The sequence below is a fragment of the Astatotilapia calliptera genome, chromosome 3 (genome assembly GCF_964374335.1).
Source record: "Astatotilapia calliptera chromosome 3, fAstCal68.1, whole genome shotgun sequence".
Classification (NCBI taxonomy): domain Eukaryota; kingdom Metazoa; phylum Chordata; class Actinopteri; order Cichliformes; family Cichlidae; genus Astatotilapia; species Astatotilapia calliptera.
Genome location: NC_137424.1, coordinates 11,854,392 through 11,873,598, shown reverse-complemented (window position 1 = coordinate 11,873,598; position 19,207 = coordinate 11,854,392). Strand labels below are relative to the sequence as shown.

At 41.2% G+C, this 19,207-nt stretch overlaps 1 long non-coding RNA gene across 1 annotated transcript; it reads left to right on the top strand.

Annotated features, from left to right (window-relative positions):
• The first annotated feature begins 13,926 nt into the window (after positions 1–13,926).
• Positions 13,927–15,141, top strand: LOC145425183 (uncharacterized). The gene is made up of 3 exons (XR_013905843.1): positions 13,927–14,186; positions 14,292–14,407; positions 14,550–15,141. It is a non-coding gene; the product is annotated as an uncharacterized LOC145425183 (long non-coding RNA).
• Positions 15,142–19,207: the final 4,066 nt, after the last annotated feature.

Below are 19,207 nucleotides of genomic sequence, written 5' to 3'. Positions count from 1 at the left end.
TCAATTTATATCTAAACAGAAATCAGTAAAAGTTCAAATCAGTTTTATCAATATCCTCACTTATGAGGATATTGATATCCGTATAACTGGAGTTATTATAGATTTTCATACATGACATTTGTGAAAAAGGCGAGGGTGTCAGGGTCCCTGTGTCTACCCGGTCGCCTCAGTGTGGCTACATGTGTTTCTTTGTTTTGATTTTGTCCCCGCTCTCTCCCTCCCTCCTTCTCTCACTGCCTGGGCGGAGCTCATCTGTGGGCTCATGCCCTTGCCCTCTTCTTACAGTAACCTTTTGCATCTCTGTGAATAGATTTCCCTGGACCTGCCCCTGTGTTACCTGAGCGATCAAGTGTGTGAGGATTGGAGCGAGCTTTTGTGCTTCTTGTGGAGTGGGAAGAGGAGCATGGAGCGTGGATGGAGTGAGGACTTTGGAGCGTGTGTGGACTGCAAGTGTCTTTCCCCCCTCCTGTTCGTGTGTGGATTCCCGGAACCCGTCTTTTCCCCACTGTGTAAATAGATCACCTGGTGCTTCTGTAAATAAAAAAAACCTTTATTGTTCCCTACTCAGAGCCTACGCGTGAGTCCGTTCAGTCCCGTTGTGACAGAGGGTAAGGACGTAAATCGACTGGTAAAGAGGGACTGGTAAAGAGTCTGCAGCCGCAGCACCAATCCATCTGTCGATCTCCTGTTCCCTTCTCCGATCACTCGTGAACAAGACTGCGAGTTTTGTAACTTAATAAAAGCAGTAATTTGTTTGCCAGAGTGCCCCTTCCACGTCACACCCTGTTCTTTCCTTCTTGTCTTATATGGAAATTCACTTTGTGTAGCTTTTTGGGAAATTGTTAAACTTCAGGAAGATTCTGAACATGCCCCATCGTTTAGCCAGCTCTTTGGAGCTAAGCAGGTTCAGGCCTGTTGTTGTAAGTTTTATAAAACGATCTCATTTAAACGAATAATCCAGCTGAAGCTTCAGACAGCCGTCAGACAGTGAAACACTGCCATCTGCTGGACTCGAATAACAAAGACGCTGCTTTGACGGGTGAGGGAGTTTCAACAAGTCTGCAACGACTCAAGCATCAAACTACAGAACTATTATAGCGGACATGGTGCTCTAATGACTGCTTCATTAACGCAGCTCAGAAAGGATCAAACATATCAATAAATTTTAAAACACAAAACGTCTCTTATTGCCCAGGGCTCAGGAAGTGAGTGACCACTTAAGTGTGTTCAACAGGAAGCTAAAAGTTGTTAGCTGTTAAAGTGTTCAAAAAACAGCAGGAGCTCGGTGTGAGGCTACAGTGGGCCAAAAAACACAAGATGACCTCCAGCAAGGAAAAAATGTATCTGGACGTCTCTGTGAGCATCTGTCTCACTGTGTAAGTGTAGCACAGTGTCTGTGTGTGCATGGCTGGGCAAGAGAGACAGCACAACTGAAAGCCAGCACTCAGACGAGGACCCGGTGCATCATCTGTCTCATCTCAGCCAGTTTACTTACAAACTCTTTAAGTTTGAATTTTAAAGCCGACAATGTGCACAGGGCAGTGATATTTAAAATGAAGGTAAACTATTCCAATCTCTGCAGCCCCAATTGTGTATCTCACACACACACACACACACACAGTCCTGAATTCATTACTAAAGTCTCATCCAGACATTCAATGTGCTCTGTAATTGAATTGAGACGTGGGGTCAAAATTCCCACCTAGATTGAGTGAGATGAAATAGAAATCGGCTCTCCTCTAACTAGGGTGACCAACCGTCCCTTAAAAAATGGAATTGTCCCGTATTTAGAAACAAAAGTACACGTCCCGTATTGAGCTAATAAGGGATGCACTTTGTCCCATAATACAGTGAGAATCAAAAGTAGTCTATAAATGTTAATGGAATTAACGCTTTGTTGGAAAACATAATTCCCAGCCCCTCTCCTGCTTTGTGACCAATGAGCTGACAGCACACTTATGACAATTCGCTCTGTCGCTCTCTCTGTCTTTCACTCACACAGACACACCACCACCATCAACTTTGCTAAATTGCTAATGAAAAACATGATCAGGCAGCTGTGAATGAGCAGCAGTGTAAATCCAACTATTTTCACGGTTGTTGTGGTCGTGATAATTTTGTGATGCCACATCGAAAAGGCTCGGATGAGCTTTCCAAAGTTCTACAAGTTGTGCCTCCATCGCTTGTGTCCAGATCACACGCTGCACAGCCGTGCTGCTCCGTCTTTTTCACCGACGTTTACGTGTTTGCGCGTGAGCAGTGTGAGCGGCTCACGAGCGATTGATGATCGGGAGCTGCTCGAGGTGTTAATCGCTTCTCGTTACCCCACGTATACTACACGATGCACGATGAAGGCCAAAATCGGGCCGATCACCAAATCGGTCGCACGACTCAAAAACCGTCTCAAAATGGGCCAGAAATCGCACAGTGTGAGCCCAGCATTAGAGCAGCAATGTTTGTTCGCTCAGAGAAAGAAAAAAAGGCTGCAAAAGTACAGGGAGGAATGGGAAAAGGGAAACACCTGGCTGGAAAAGGTCACCATAACACCTATAAAGCGCACTGCACTGTGTGCCGGCGCACTTTTTCCATAGGCATGCTTCTAATGGGCACATGAAGAACATGAACATGAAAGCTCGGGGAACCCTTAACCAATTTCTTGTCCACCAGGCCACGGCAGAAGCAGATATGGTATGTAAACACTGGTTTGTTTTTTAAACCCTCTGGTTAAGGTTAATATGGGCATGTGCAGTGAATATCAGCGCTATGTGGCCAGAAGTGTGATAATATAATTTATTTTGTGTAATAAACAACTGCAAGGATAGATGATTACAACAAATAGATGACTAATACATAAAAGTAATACATAGATGAATAATGATGATGAGTTATGATGCGTAATCATGGGAACAAGCGGGTTTACAAACAGGAGCAGCTGATTAGCATTAGAAAAGCTGAAATAATACCTCAACTGAAGCCAATTGCACTAAATGCACTAAATGTGCACTGTTACAAGAATATTTTTCGTTCTATTGTTTTCTATTAATTTATATAATTTTAAGTTAAGCAGGACAGAGTTCTTTTAAAGAAAGATTTACTTTTATTCTCAAAAGTTAAGCATGACAGGCTTCTGATTATATCCTGTTTTTGTTTTTTTGTTTTTTCAATGTTGAAATTAAAATCTAGTAGCAGTCTTCTCATTTCTTTGTGTTTTGTGCTGTTTTACAGGCCCACAGAAGAGGACGACTCCGAGGCAGATGAGGGACGGGTCCCAGGACGGTCCATCGGCGCTGGAGCTGGCCATCCTGGAGTCCCTGAAGAGGCCACACCAGTCTCCAATGGAGCATTTCCTCCTCAGCCTTGTTCCTGCTCTGGAGAGCAGCTGGTCCTTTTTATTCCTGTCTCTCTGTAAATACTTATATTTATGTTTAATGTTTTTCTGTTTGAGAATTTTAATATTATTTCAAATAAATGTTTATAATGACTAATGTCTCAGTTCTACTACACAGCAAATGTTGGCACACGACTTGACACATGTAGAATTTATTTCATATTATACTAATGACAAAACATACTAATACAGTGGGATGCAAAAGTTTGGGCAACATTGTTAAAAGCCATTATTTTCCTGTATAAATCGTTGGTTGTTACAATAAAAAATGTCAGTTAAATATCATATAGGAGACACACACAGTGATACTTGAGAAGTGAAAAGAAGTTTACTGGATTTACAGAAAGTGTGCAATAATTTTTTAAACAAAACCAGGCAGGTGCATAAATTTGGGCACCACAAAAAATAAATGAAATAAATATTTAGTGTATATCAATGTGTGTCTCCTATATGATATATGGGGTGCCTTTGTCTGGACGTGCTTCCCATCCAGAGCTGCACAGCACAGAGGAAAGTTCCAGCGCTCCTGGAATCCCTCTGTGATGGACCGCCAGTCTCCAGGTGAAGGTACAGCCATGAAGTCGTCCACTAGACAGTCCCAGATGGCCGTCGCTGTCTGGGGGGTGATCTGACACACCGACTCTGAAACTGAACGCTTGGTCGTGAAGGAGTCCCCGGTGACAAGGAACCTGGACAAAATTGTTCAAAATCAGTATTATGTGTACTGCAGTTACAAAATACATTATTCAAATTCCAAAATACTTTTGTGATGTCAGATTTAAATCACAAAACTTAAATCTTACATAAAACATTTTGTAATTATAAGGATAATCACAAAATGTATATTAGATCATATCTAAAACAGTTGTTTTGTTTTAACTTTAACATATCATAATTTGATTGGTAGCAACTTTTACAACTACAGTGTGCCAATCACTCATAATTCCTAAACATGTCAATCAGGTAGGAATGAAGTAAGACATTAATAGAAATAAAGAGTTGTATGTTGACATGTAGCCCTTAATCTGATAAGACAGCTTACCAAGATGAACCAAACTGTTCAGTTTTATCTAACTCTGTTTTAAAAAAGGCTGGTGACCCCTGCTATAGAGTCTGACAGCTGCAGGGATTATATACAAATATTCAACTATCTCAGAATCAAACCAGGTCTAAATAAAAAGGAGTGAGTATCACTACAAAGGTTAACTCAGTGGTCCTAATGCTACAGTTTGATATCAGCAAACACCGAGCGCATACATTGATGTGACACCACAGCCATGCTATCATTGCAAACACTGATAACAGCATAAATCGAATTAAATCAGGACTTGATGAGAGCTGAGTATCACTAGAAATATTATAAACAGTCGTCTCCTTACCAGTGAACACCGAGAGCATTCACTGTTAGCATAGCACATCCATGTTAGCAGTGTAGAACTGGATGGATTAGCATATTAGCACAGGTATCAATAAAGGACTACCGTATTAAACACTTTTACTAACCTCAGGCAGATGGACAGGCGCTCTGCAGGTGGGATTGAGCGTCTGTAGTTGGTGTCTAGGCGGGCGATTCTGGGACCGACGCGGGAAAGCAGGTCCTCAAACTGGCCGAGTGAGAGACGGTGATATCGCTGGAACCGGCCGTCGTCCAGGCGCAGCTCCTGGAGCAAATGGTGAAACTCACCAAACTGCTCACGCCTCTGGAGGACATGATGGACTCAGGTACAGCCAGGACGTCTTTTACGCCGCTGCTCTGCTCTCCACAGTACATAGAGAAAGGAGACTCTCTCTTCAAGCGCTAGCTCGACAGCTGCCATCTTGCAAAGATACCGGTCTGGCACAACTTCCTCCCACATCCCTCCCACATTTCCGGTTCACATGCGAGAAAATATGATATTTTGAGGCGCGATGGATTTTTCTTGGACACGCGTAGAGGTGCGAATGTGCACGCGTCAAATTAGGGGCGTTTGGGACGTTTTTTTAGGGTCCATCGCGTTCGGTGTGAACACACCGTTACATCTCCAAATGTACTGGAACTGATTTGAACCAGAGGACTCAGCCACACTGTTACTATGTACTGCATAAACACGTTTACCGATGAAGGTAAATCAGACGCTGTCCTGACTGTGTGGCTAAATTTTGTGCTGAAAGCATCAAATCAATTGAATATGATTAACTTGCTATGAGAGGTTTTTACTCCAAGTGTGACTTTTTCTGGGTTCATACACCTTTCAGGGTCAAATTCAAGCACTTTGTGAGCACGTTTAATGTCCATTTTCAACATTTTCCAGCACATTACCATAAAAAGGATGCATATTTCACTTCGCATCACCTGAGTAAGACCACGTGAAAGGCCAAATTAATGTCTTCTCATCAGATATTGATGCTTCTTTCTTATGTGACAAAAAAACAGGAGGAGAAGGATCTTTGCTTGTGTTGTTTTTTAAGTTCATTCATTCAAAACTAACTGTAAGACGCTTAACTACATTGCAGTCTGTGTTATTGTTGTAGACCTAATTATCACCTTTAAAGTGTTTGTGCTAATAACATCATGTAGAGTAAGACAGGCATAGAGAACAGCACTGACTGGGAGAGGCTTTGAACAGATGACATACTCAGATCAATTCAACACTTTAGACTTTAAAAATGCACAAGCGTCTTTCAAAAACCCATTTATTTAATCTATCATCATTGATATTATTATGTACAGTTATAATGTACTGTTCATCTCCCTTAAATAAACAGGCAGCCTTAAAGTGTGAAATAGTCACTTGTCTACTGTCTCAGTGGCTGATAGTGCCCCACAGGCCTCAATGTCAGCTTGAAGCCATTATGTTTCAATTGTTTAATGATAAACAGATTTTGAATGAAAGCGAGGAAACTTCGGTAGCACAAAAAAGTGACTATTCTTTGTTCCCATACGGTTCAGTCATATTACCGTCATTTCCCCCTAAGGTGTTCCCAAAGACACCAGGTTAATACTTGAAAAGGCTGCAGCGATACACAAAAATATCATCAATATTCTGTTTACTTGGTGACAACGTCGCTTTTAGCCTTCAATCAGAAAGCCTGACGTTGGCTAGTTAAGCATCGGGCTAACGTTTAACGCTTTCACTTGAGGGAAGTAACTCGTATTACTGCTACTGCTGTGTAATCTTGGTTCAATTCACAGCATATTCTACAAGTTACCCTGCAATAACTAACTGTTAGAATAGCGGCACCGTATTGTATCGCACTGAGTGCACTTCAATCCTTTATCCCGCGAGTTTGCTAGCTAGCAAAATAATAATACCAATTTTAAACAAATAACATGTGTAACGTACACACTCGAGAAAATTATTTACTAGTACTTACGCAAACTCCCCCGTTGTGAAAACGTACAAATCCTTCTTGTATTTTTCGTTTTCCAGCAAACACTCATTAAAACGGCCTCCAGGCACATTAGCGCCCTCACCCCCGACTGATCAGGGAGGGGGTGGGGGGTCACACATTGAAACAGACTAACGTGCAGAGGTACAGCCCAGGCAGAGAAATGTTGCTTTTAGACTTTGCGACTCGTTTTATTTCTCTATCTGATAAGAAAACTATTCAATCAGATAGTTATTTGTAGTGAATGAAATACGGTTACAGTTTCAAGAAGTTTTAAGCACCAAATCCGAAATCCAAGCACTGCAATATTAAAATCCAATTCAATTTCTTGTTTGTTCCGAAATCAACGACATGACTATATACAGAAAAGCTTGACATGGTATGCAAAAAAACCCCCGAAGACAATACAAATACAAATACATGAACAAAAAATGTTTTAACTGTCAGTTATGTCATTTTAAAATTTTCCAAAACTAACATTTTCTTTGATTGACTGATATTAAATTGATTAGGATCAAGTTTAGTGTGAACAATATTACACAAACAAGCACGTGTGTGCGCATGCGCACATATTAGAAACCTTCGATCGCTTCTCATATGTGCGCATGCGCACATATGAGAATCGCTTTGATCGCTTGTGACGTAGTAACTTTGCTTTGATCCTTTCTGACGTCATAACTTTGCTTTGATCCCAAAACCCATAAATAGGAGCGCTCACCTGTTACTTTATGCTTAACGGACGTTGACCTGCAGCAACTAAAACCCTTTCGAGAAGTTTTGAGAGCAATTTACGAGAGAAACCAAAACAAGTTCAGTTTTGTTTCTCACCAATCCACAGCGCAAACAGACACATTACACCATGTCAGCCAACCCATCTTTCGGCTCAGATGAGCTTGGAATATCTAAAGGGACCATTTTGGGAGATCACCACATGGTGGAGGCTTTCCTTGGAGAAGGAAGCTTTGGTGTTGTAACGAAATGTCGCGATACAAAAAAGAACCAAACTGTTGCTATTAAAGTCAACAAGAGTGACCCTGAAATTCTGCTCCAGGCAAAACTGGAAATTTTCATCCTGGAGCAGCTACGGCGCTTGGATCCAGACAGGTGCAACATTGTCGAATGGAACGGCTATTTCCTCGATGGAGAGCGCATTTGCTTGAATTTCGAACTCCTCGACCAAAGCCTGTCAGACTACATAGGGGACCGGAATAACCAAGGTCTCCCAATGAGAGAAATCAGGCCAATTTTGCATCAGCTCGCAAATGCTCTATTCCACCTGGGTTCTGTGGGAATAGTGCATGCTGACCTCAAACCTGTCAACATCATGGTTGTGAACCGCAGTGAGTCTCAAGTCAGAGTCAAACTTATAGACTTTGGCATCGCATGTAACACCTCTGCAGTGATTCCTGGTGACTGTGTGGGGACAATTGGTTATTGTGCACCTGAGATTATGCTTGGCACTCCATATGATGAAGCAATTGACATGTGGTCTCTGGGGCTGGTAGCTGTGGAGCTTGCTACAGGGGTGCCTCTCTATCCTGGGGAAGACGATTATGACGTTTTGAAATTCATAATTGAAACCCAGGGTCAGCTACCAGATCATCTTCTAGAGTCTGGCTTGTACACTGACAGCTATTTCATCGAGGATAACCACAACGAACAGCGCTGGACATTTAAGACCCCAGAACAATTTCAATACGAGACAGATTATCGATCCAAGGAAACTCGATATATAAAACTTAAGCGTCTCGATGACCTCGAACAACTGCTGAAGGTTAGGCGAGGACCGGAAAATGGCCAATCATTATTTGTAAGGCTAATCAAAGAAATGTTGGCCTTGGATGCAAATCAGCGCATAACACCCTCGGAGGTTCTGAAGCATCCCTTTTTCGACCCTGGCCTCTCAAGGAGAACCCCCTGCACGGACATGAATAGTACAGGGGGACAAAACCTTGTGCTCTCTCAGCAGCAATCATCGTTTGGGTGGCCAGAATTCTAGGGGAGCTAGAAATTCTTGTGGAAAAAAAGCCCAAAACAATAACATCAACAAAAACAACCAATGAATGTGGTCTTAAACTTGGGCACAATTTGGCTTGAAATCCATCAACTAATCTCTCAATATTCAAAGCGGAGCAGCAGACAACTTACCATCACATCAGTCCTTCAATCAGACCTACAACAAACGTCTTCCGTCTCTCACCCCAACCGGTCGCAGCAGATGGCCGCCCCGACCTGAGCCTGGTTCTGCCGGAGGTTTCTTCCTGTAAAAAGGGAGTTTTTCCTTCCCACTGTCGCCAAAGTGCTTGCTCATAGGGGGTCATATGATTGTTGGGATCTCTGTATGTATTATTGTAGGGTCTACCTTACAATAATACATATAGCCTTGAAGTGACTGGTGATGTGATTTGCTGCTGAATGAATTGGGAACTAATTGGAAATCTGGATATTAATTAAATAAACCTGCTTTGAGCATCAATTAATTGTTGTTTGAAATTCTTTATAAATATATAAATATAGTGCCACTCTTCTACTGTTTAAATTGCAACTGTTTAAAACTGACTAATTTATTCATACACTTGAGCATAAACACACGCACAGTAAATGGCCTGTATTTGTACAGCGCTTTACTTAGTCCCCAAGGACCCCAAAGAGCTTTACACTACATTCAGTCATTCACACATTCACACGCTGGTGATGGCAGCTACATTGTAGCCACAGCTGCCCTGGGGCGCACTGACAGAGGCGAGGCTGCCGGACACTGGCGCCACCAGGCCCTCTGACCACCACCAGTAGGCAACGGGTGAAGTGTCTTGCCCCAGGACACAACGACCGAGACTGTCGGAGGCGGGGCTCAATCTGGCAACCTTCCATTACAGGATGAACTGCGAACTCTTGAGCCACGATTGCCCTATATACACATATACTTTACAGTACTAGTCAGTGCTTACATACTAGTTCTTTTCCCTACTTTTTCATGCTTACTGGTACAAAGGCCTGTTACTAGAGTTAAATGCTATCAATGTATTCTCACAGTTATGGAACTGTACAAATGCATACAAAATAACGCTCACGTAAACATAACTGTGCACTAGTTTGCCCTTATTGCTGCAGTTTGTTTCAAGTTGTTCTCTCTCTCTCTCTCTCACACACACACACACACACACACACACACACACACACACACACACACACACACACTATGTAACGTTTCAGCAAGAAAATACCGCCCCTCCCCCCCACAGTGACACCACCACCACTAGTCTGCACAGCTGACATGAGGCAGCATGGATCCATCCTTTCATGCTATTTATGCCAAATTCTGACCCGACCATCTGCATGTCAGAGCAGAAATCAAGACTCATCAGACCAGGCAACATTTATCCAATCTTCTCATGTCAAATTTTGAGAACTGTAGCTTCAATTTCCTGTTCTTAGCTGACCAAAACGCTCTTCTGCATTCTTTGGTTGCAACAAATGGTTGTATGAGCTACGGTTGCCTTCCTATCAGACATTTTTCTCTGACCGTTGACATCAATAAGGCAGTTTTTTCCAAGAGAACTGCCTTTCACTGGATATTTTCTCATTTTTGTCACCGAAAAGGGTGTCTGTGTTACTTCTTGTCTTATATATATTGTCTCTGTTTTCCTCTGTCCTTTGTCAGAGTGTCTGTTCACCTACCCCCTGTGTCTCCATATTCCCAGTGTTCAAGGTTTCCGAGTGTTTTCCCAGTTTAGGTTTTCATGGTTGGTTCTGTTTGCTACTCAGCCAGAATAAACAGCTCGCTCTTTTTAAAAGTAGGCTCCAGAATGGATGATGGCATGTTCGCATGTCTTTATGCAACACTGAGTGTGCTGAACTAACAACACGTTCTCACTCCCAACTCGTCAAACGTGTGACGCATGGTCAGGCTCCCTCTGCTTCACTTATGGACGCGCAGGGTACCCCCCTCCGTCGGGAATTGACGTGAAGGGTCCTCCGATTGAAGTGCCTGTTGTCGGTATATTTATATATTTAGACATTTTCCAAATCACATTGTAGTGACGTATACAGAACACAATAAATTATATAATGTAAACAACTACCTGACCAACAGGTAGAACGAAACTTTTGTATCGTTTATTGCATTTACGGAGGGAGTGGTGTATGCTGGGTAATGGCACAGCTAGCTACTGGGTGACTTTATTCACCCGCTTCGGCTGTTATCAGTCCATACAATGGGCGTTATCAGCACAAACCAGTCCCATAGATATGGGCCATCTCCTGCTAGATTGTTCAGAAGGTTGTTCTCATCCATCCAGATGGAGGATCACTAACAGGAGCGTGGAAGACTCCAGAATCCACTCTGGCTGGAATCCGGTGGATATGCAGTGTGTACAGGTAAGACCGTTTAAACGGACAGCATTTATAGAATGACTGTTAGAAGTCAGCGAGTGTCAGTAATGTTAATGTGGTTATGTTAGTAATACACCGAGTGCTAATATAACAGCTTTAAGATGCATTTGTAGATATTATTACGTGTTTTACCGTCTTTATGGTGCTAGCTTAAAGTTACGGTGTAAACGTTAGCTTATATTGGAGTAAAGCTGTTACTGGTTAAACGATGTTAGCACAGAAATATTAGCTTCTGTCATGACTGATGAAGTTACTAGTTAATAAAGTTTCCAGTAAAGTGTTTAATCGCAGCCACAGACTGACAGCAAATATCTCGATTAGCTTCAGTGCATCTGTAATAAATATGTGCAAGTTTCAGTGCTTCGTTTAAACTGTATGATTCTTATACTGACCCAGGGTCAGTGTAAAATACAATCCTAGCTGTGTGAACAAAGCCTGGCTTCTTTAATCCTGCATGACAAACCTCAGGATGCAGGTTATTGTTACTCTTTCCTGTTGGCACACCTGTCACACCTGAGAGTCAGCTAGAAACGTACAGTGACGTGGACATCATGCAAAGACTGCCAGACTCTGTAATACTGCAAATGATCAGTGACTCAGGTTAACACTAAACTTTAAACGGCACCTCTGTGTCTCTGTGTGCTGAACATTTAGGATTGAGTCAGGCTGCATCAGCTGAAGCTGTTATTTGTATATATCAGTATTTTTTATTCAGGTGTGGGGAAAATACGTAAGACTGCAGTGAAGCGATGCACCAGATGAATCCCTGGCCAAAGGTATCGTACTTAAATCAGACTACTGATCCAGCCACATCAGCCTTTTGTGAGGTATGTTTAAAGTTGACTAAAAGTGAACTGCAGGTTCCTGAGAGGTGGACTGTGAGCACAGAAACACATGTTCATACATACAGCTGCAGCAAACTTACATTAATTTTAAATAGATTTGTTACTCTGATGTCTGTCTCTGTGTTAGTCCTCTGACAGACTGGTGACCTGTCCAGGTGTGCTCTACTACTACTGGGACAGGCTCTAGCCTTTTTAATAGAAATTTTTGCGTTATTCTCATGTAAAGTATTTAAGTGCTTATGCATATGCTTAGTTGTGATAAACTGTTCAGTGAAAGTTTCTAAAACTAGATGAACTTACTTCAGCGTCAGCAGTTTGAGAAAACAACTCCCTTTACAGGTGCTGATAAGGCCAAGGGCACAAAACAGCTTAACCATTGATGCGTTAGGTTTCATAGCGAGACACGTGAAGTGTGGTGTGATCAGTTTGTAACTTCCTGCCTCTTCCTTGGAATGCATAAAGGAGGAGGAGCACGACCTCTGTGGCAGCGCTGACATGACTGAACTGTGATGTTTGATGTGTGTTGGCGCAGTAATAAAAAGCTTGATCTCAGCTCTTTCTGTGTTGCAGACTTTATTTAAAAAATTCCACGACACCCCCCACCCTCCCACTGTGAACATGAATTGAATATTCAGAAGACATTTGTTTAAATAGTTCTAGAAATCTGAGCTGTTGGTGTGTCCTTGGATTGTGTGGTAATAATATTAGAGCCTGCAACCTTTCTTACTGAATCTCTACTCTGAGTCATGTTACCTGAGATTAGTTCTATGTTTACCTGTCAGCCTGGACGAATGTGCTGTGTGAAGGAAATTAAATGAAATCAGATCTGAACTGCGTACATTTAAGGAACCTGTTCATATTTAATATGAACCAGTGATTTTTTGATTGCTGATTCCAAGAGAGTCTTTGTGGAAATCCTGTTTGGCTTTTTGTTATTTTAATTCTCTTCTCTGTTTTCCAGAACAGTTCTCCACAGTCGCTGTCCACATGGGTCAGTGGGACCAAGAAGCACTCTGCTAATGTGGGACTCTGCCCAGCAACATCCAGCAGGACCCAGACAGCGTTTTCTATTTCCCAGCTGGAGTTTTTGTTTGTCTGTGACTGGAGAGTCAGATTTGGTCTTGTGATGAAGCAAAGCTCAGGAAGAAGTGGGATTAAATGGTACCCACATGTGTGCTGCTGAGAAGGATGTACAGGGGCACCTGCAGCCAAATCCAAGCCTCAGGTTAGTTGTAGTTGCAGAACGGTATAGACTGAGACAGCTGAGGCATCAAATGTTTGATTAAACGGATGAAAAAGAGAAGTTTCTTCCCTATAATTATCACTTCTTAAAATCTGTAGCAACTTCAAGTCTGTCAGCATGCTGAGCATGCTCAGAATGTGACAATATATTTTTGTTCAATATTTAATTTCTTTCAGTTGCAATTGTTAAATGAAAATATATATATATATATTCTTATAATTTAGCAAACTAATTTATCAAAAAAATATACATATATCTGTATTAGTTTTAATAAATTAATTTGACAGCTGTATTGAAAATACCATATTGTATTCATACAGAATCAGTTTGGTATCATTGTTTGTCTGCTCACTGATTGTTGAAACTAAGAGCTGCTTTGATCTGTTTAGATCTAAAGTATCCAAAGTTGAGCTCTGATGTTTCTTCACCCCTGTGTGTGATATGTGATTCCTACATGCTGGCAGAGCAGAGCAGTAGTTTGTGCTCACAGATGGTGACGGTGTGGAGAGACGGTGGTGTTTCCTCAGAAGAACCAGCAGAGTCACTTGCTGACTGATGCTCGTCTGCACTGCACAGAGGAAATCAACTGACCGAGGTTTGTCCAGTGACGTGTTATGAAATGTATATTTGTTTTATGCTTACAGTTGTGTTTTCTTGACAGAGGCTCTGCAGAGGTTAGACAAAGAAAATATGTGCTTTACATTTTACTGTGATTTATTGAGATATTTGTTGCCTGATGTTCAGCAGGAATGGAGAAATGGAATCAAAGGGAGATGTTTTTGATGTTTTTGTAATGATGTAAGTAAATCTTCAATATTATTTATTTGCTTGGTTATATTAGGAGTGTTTCTGAGTGAGGGGGGAGGAGTCATCATCCAGGTAAAGTGACGTAGATCAGTGGATACACTTGTCTCCCCTTTAAAGGAGACGATCCAAGTCATCCTTAAATGTTAGTGCTTTCAAATACACAAACATTTTTAAAGGACAAAAATGAACATCCAACTTTGACTGTAACACAAAATAAATCTTTGCATGTGTGTTTTCAAACTCTCAGATGGGCAGCATGTCAGTCTTGGACTTTCTGACCTGCAGCACTGAATGACCACCACACATGAGCATGTTCCTGCAACATTCAGCATCTGATCCTTCATCTGTGTGCTGCTGCTTTTGGTAAGTAGAGTTACCCAACTCCAGTAACTCTAAACACATGCCATCCATTTCTTACGGCCTGGTTACTTCCTGTCAGTTACTTTAGAAACCATGTGGTCACCTGACCTAACACTGTTTCTTCTTCTTCCCCTTAATGTTGAAGTGTCACATGTCAAACAGCTGGAGAGGAAACTACACCAGCGTACTGAGATGTTTCACCAACACGTGCCAGATGCTGTTCCTTCATGGTGACATCACCAGAGACAGCCCCGCCCACCTCAGGACCTCGCCATTGATCATGATGATTATAATGATGACAGCGAGCGGAACTAAGACTGTAAAAATCCACGACCAGAATGTTTCTTTCTAATTATTAATGAATACTGAGAGCCTCTTTCTGTGTTTTGTCTGTTTTGTTTTTTTTACCTCATTTGTTTCTAACAAAGTTCACAAACTCATACAGTTTACATTCTGTATGTTTCCATCTTTACCAGCCACACTCTCACTGCATTTAAGAAAATAATCCTTAGAAATCGTCGTTTTTCTCTTTTGCAATTGATGATAATTCAGTGAATATACTGCGCTGCTTCCTTTTATTGCGTCTCACATTGCTTTAAGTTTTTCAGTGTCGTTATTTTTTACTGCTGTTTGAATTCTCTGTATGTTTGACCCTGTAGACTGTTTGATGGACTGCTTGTCTTCCTGTTTGTAACCGCCGCCTGTTTTTTAATAAAGATTTGGATTTCTGACTTCAACACAGCCTCCCTTTGTGTCCTCTTCCTCTGTGAATGTGTTGCATGTGTCTCATTTTATTAACAGCTTTCCCACAGTGAGTTGCATCAGCATTCATTCACAGCACATTTCAGAAGGATTCAGATTAATACAGTGATCTTACAGTCAGAATGATCCTGACAGAGTGCCACTGTAAATGATCTTTCATCAGGTCAATTTTAAAGTTCAGGAGCAGGAGTTATGAAGACTCATACTGGCATAGGACTAATAATATGTACTTGCAAAGTCAAAGTTTTTTAATTATGTCAGAATATTGGAAGACAATCAACTTTTAGTGTTTTCAGCATATTAATTATTCTGAAATAGAGACGGTGACCCTAACTGTACAGAAGCACTAAACAACTGACAATCTAACAGACATCATTGGCCTGAGCCGTCATGCACAGTGAGTCTGATCCTTTGCTGTGAGAGTCTGACAAGCATGTTTCTGGTCAGTTTGGAAGAAATAATATCACAATGTTGATCTTTTTTTCAATATTCCTTCTCTTTTACAACATAAACTGTGATCAAAGGTACTTATGTTCACAGAATGTAATAATACTGACAGTCCAGGGCATTGTGGTCTGTTGAGCTAGGGTTAGGGTTAGCAATTCAGACATATGTAATCAATATTAAACGTCTCTGATGTGGGCCACTGTCCGCAGTGTTGGGAAATTCATACCAGGCTGGAACGAGTCAAGGTAGGTGAGCATCCACGAGAAGACACAGCAGATGCATCCTACTAATACTGACAGGAGCAGGAGACTCCAGAAACCGAGCATCTTCTCTTCAGTGCCATCCTCTCCTGTCACCCTCTCTGCCCGCAGCTCTTTGAGTATGGGGTAGAGAAGGGTGCAGAGAAACCCTTATTACTAATTTGTATTATAATTCAATTTTCATGAAATATTCATATTCAGTATCGGTCCTTTTATATTATAACCACGTATCCACCCAGGCTCATGGTGGGGCAGGGCTCTGTCCTGGGATGCTTGAGTACAAGGTAACGTACACCCTGACCAGGTATCCAGTCTGTCAGAATTGTTTTCAATATTTGGTTCAAAAACATGAGTGACAACAAAAATCCAACTAGGATTCTTGCATATGATGAATGAAGTCTGTCTTTGACTGTATTGTCCAGCTGATCCATCAAACCCCCAGCAGGTGAACCTTATTCATGACATAACACCACAACAATGTAAAAAATTAAACAGCAACAGTCTAAATGTAAAGTGCATTCTAAACTCGTCTTCAATAAATCATATGCAAAGAGTCATTCAGGACTGTAAAACGTGAACTACAGAACCCAGAGTCTTCATCATTAAATCTCTGGTTGCTTCATTTTTCTATCCTATATCAGATACTTTAAGGTTAGGTTAGGTAAAGTTGCATTCTCATGGTGAGGCAAAGTGCTTTATGTGTGTGTGTGCGTGTCATGAACGGCTATAAAAGGCCTATAATTACAGAACAAAGCGGGGTTTGAGTTCGAGTTGCGGCAGACTGTCACTACTTGTAAATGGAACGCAGCCTTCCTGCGGCGGACAGCTAATAACAGGAATCGGACGCGATCCACCCAAGTCCACAGCAACCACCATAGCAACCGCCTAGCATGACCTTAAAAACATATTCTGTCTTCATAACTATCAAAAACATGAAATGATTTGCAAAGTGTGAAAGTGTTACAGCTGCAGAGAGCTATGGCGGCATCTTTGGAAGCTGTTTGCATAGCTAATAATATACGATGTAACCATGGAGACAGTCAGTCACGTGAGCTAGCGGTGCATGTTTACTACAGTGAATAAGGTGATTGCGTGCACAGCGTCCACACGCTGCAGAGGGTAAAGACATTACTTCAATATTGTTTTATATTGATATATATTTGCCTTCTGTTGACCATCACCTCAGGTTCACCATCACAGTTTCAGCATACAGATGCACACTGTCTAAATATCAACACATTCAAAAACTCATGTCTCAGAAATAAGCACAGCTGTTCATGTTTGTCATTAGAGTTTTATTTGTAAGAAAATTATGAACTTCATATTGTGCATCAAATAAAAGAACATTTCACAACTCTGAGTCAACAGAAACAGGAAACAGAAATGTCTCTAATGTAGACATGTACAGTGTAGTGTAAGCATTAAAAGATCATAAAGGAAACACTAACATTTATGTGAAACTAATCGTAATAAAAAAAATGAACAGGTGGTTTATAGATGTAAAAGAAAGAATCTGAAAACAACACTTTTTTGGTCTAAGTGATCAAAGTAGAAAACAGAACTGATGTTCAAGAACAAACCGTAGCTACACTAATATTACACATCTCCATTGTTGTGGTGAACAGACATGTTGCTTTTAAAAACACATGCAGTGTGTGAACGTGACTGTTCACTGAGACCATGAACGCCACTTCGCTGAAGACTTCGCCTTCTTCTTCTTCTTCTAAATTGGAAGCAGAAGGAGCACGAGCTGCTTTGATCTACTGAAAGGAAAAAGCAGAACATCTGAGCTGAAACCATTAAGACAGGAACAATCATTCAATGAAATTTCTCAGGTGGCTTAGCCTGTTACAACTGTTGATACAAGCTAAATACGGTTAACACACAGTGTCAGGGAGCTCCAGTGTGGGAACTAGTGGCTTTTGGTTTGTAGTCATTTAACTTTCATCCATTCATTCATTTAATTCAGGAGGAAGAAATGCCAGGTTGGTGCAGGCTGGTTACATGCATTTGGTCCCATGCTGTCTTTAACTAAATGACTTGGTTCACTTTATGGCTGGGCTGTATGTGGGGTTATATCATGTTATTTGGGCAGGAGTACCTGTCCTCTGTTAGACTTAGAAAGTTTCTCCATAAGTAGAGTTTCTAACTCTTCTAGCACATCTGTGGCTGACAGCTTTTTGGTGGCTCTTTTTACCCCACACTGGCTGTGAGTGTGCAAATAGCCCCACTAGTTCTTTTGGGTTGCAGTTAACTGGGGAGGAAGAGGTGGGTCTGCCATGACTAGATGAATAACAATTATCTGGGATACATAAATTTCATAATGCATGCATATATCTCTATAAACCTGCCTGAGGGCTGCCATTTTTACATTCAGTTATTTCTTTGTTGAATCTAAATAATGAATGTGTTACAGTTAAACTGACACAGGTCAGTGTAAATGGCTCATTGGGACACAGAAACCTTTAAATTAAACCCTATCACCTGATATCGAGTGTCAAACAATATCAAAGCTGTAAACGCTGTTTACAGTCAGAATTTATAAAACTATGATTGTAAATAAATTCAAACAAGTGAGCTTTTCTCTTTGTGCTGAATATCAACACTGTGATTTCTTAGACTGTAAGCTTTACTTTAGCACAACCAGTTGTAGAAGCTGCCACTCCAAATGTCTTTGATAACAAGAAAAAAATACCTTTTCAGTCCACGGCCTGAAGTTCTTCTCTGACATCTTCTGCCATCAGCTTTGTCTGCTGGTTTGAAGACAATAAACCACAAAAAAGATGATTTAGTCACTTTGTCTGCGTCATGCAGCTCGAATGTGTCGTGCAACGATGTTGAATAGCCGTCGTTATCCCTCTGCTGCGTCAGTAGGATTGTACTGTACAGCATCTCATTGATATGTGAGGAATGCTAATGTAACACGATAACAGACTTACATCATTAAAACATAAAGGACAGGAGATATTTAGATATTTTTATATTTATATTACAGTTTATAGCTGACGGATATTACTAAATAGATAGAATTTACTAAATAGCTGGATGAACATGAAAAATATGTCTATAATAACAAATGACCATGAGAGCCAGTAGAATTAATTCAACTGGACACTCGAAAGACTTCCTTAAATGCTCTTTAAGTGGCAGAACAGACGAACAAACAGTTAATCGCTTACTTGAGATGAAATCTGCTCAGCTACTTTGAAAACAGCTTCTAACTGGTTCCTCCTTTAACAGGATGACGGCTCAGGGGTAAGGCCATCATGCAGTCCAGCAACCTTTATGCTTCTGCTTTGATTCAGCAGGAACTATTAGGGAAACCTTCCAGCGC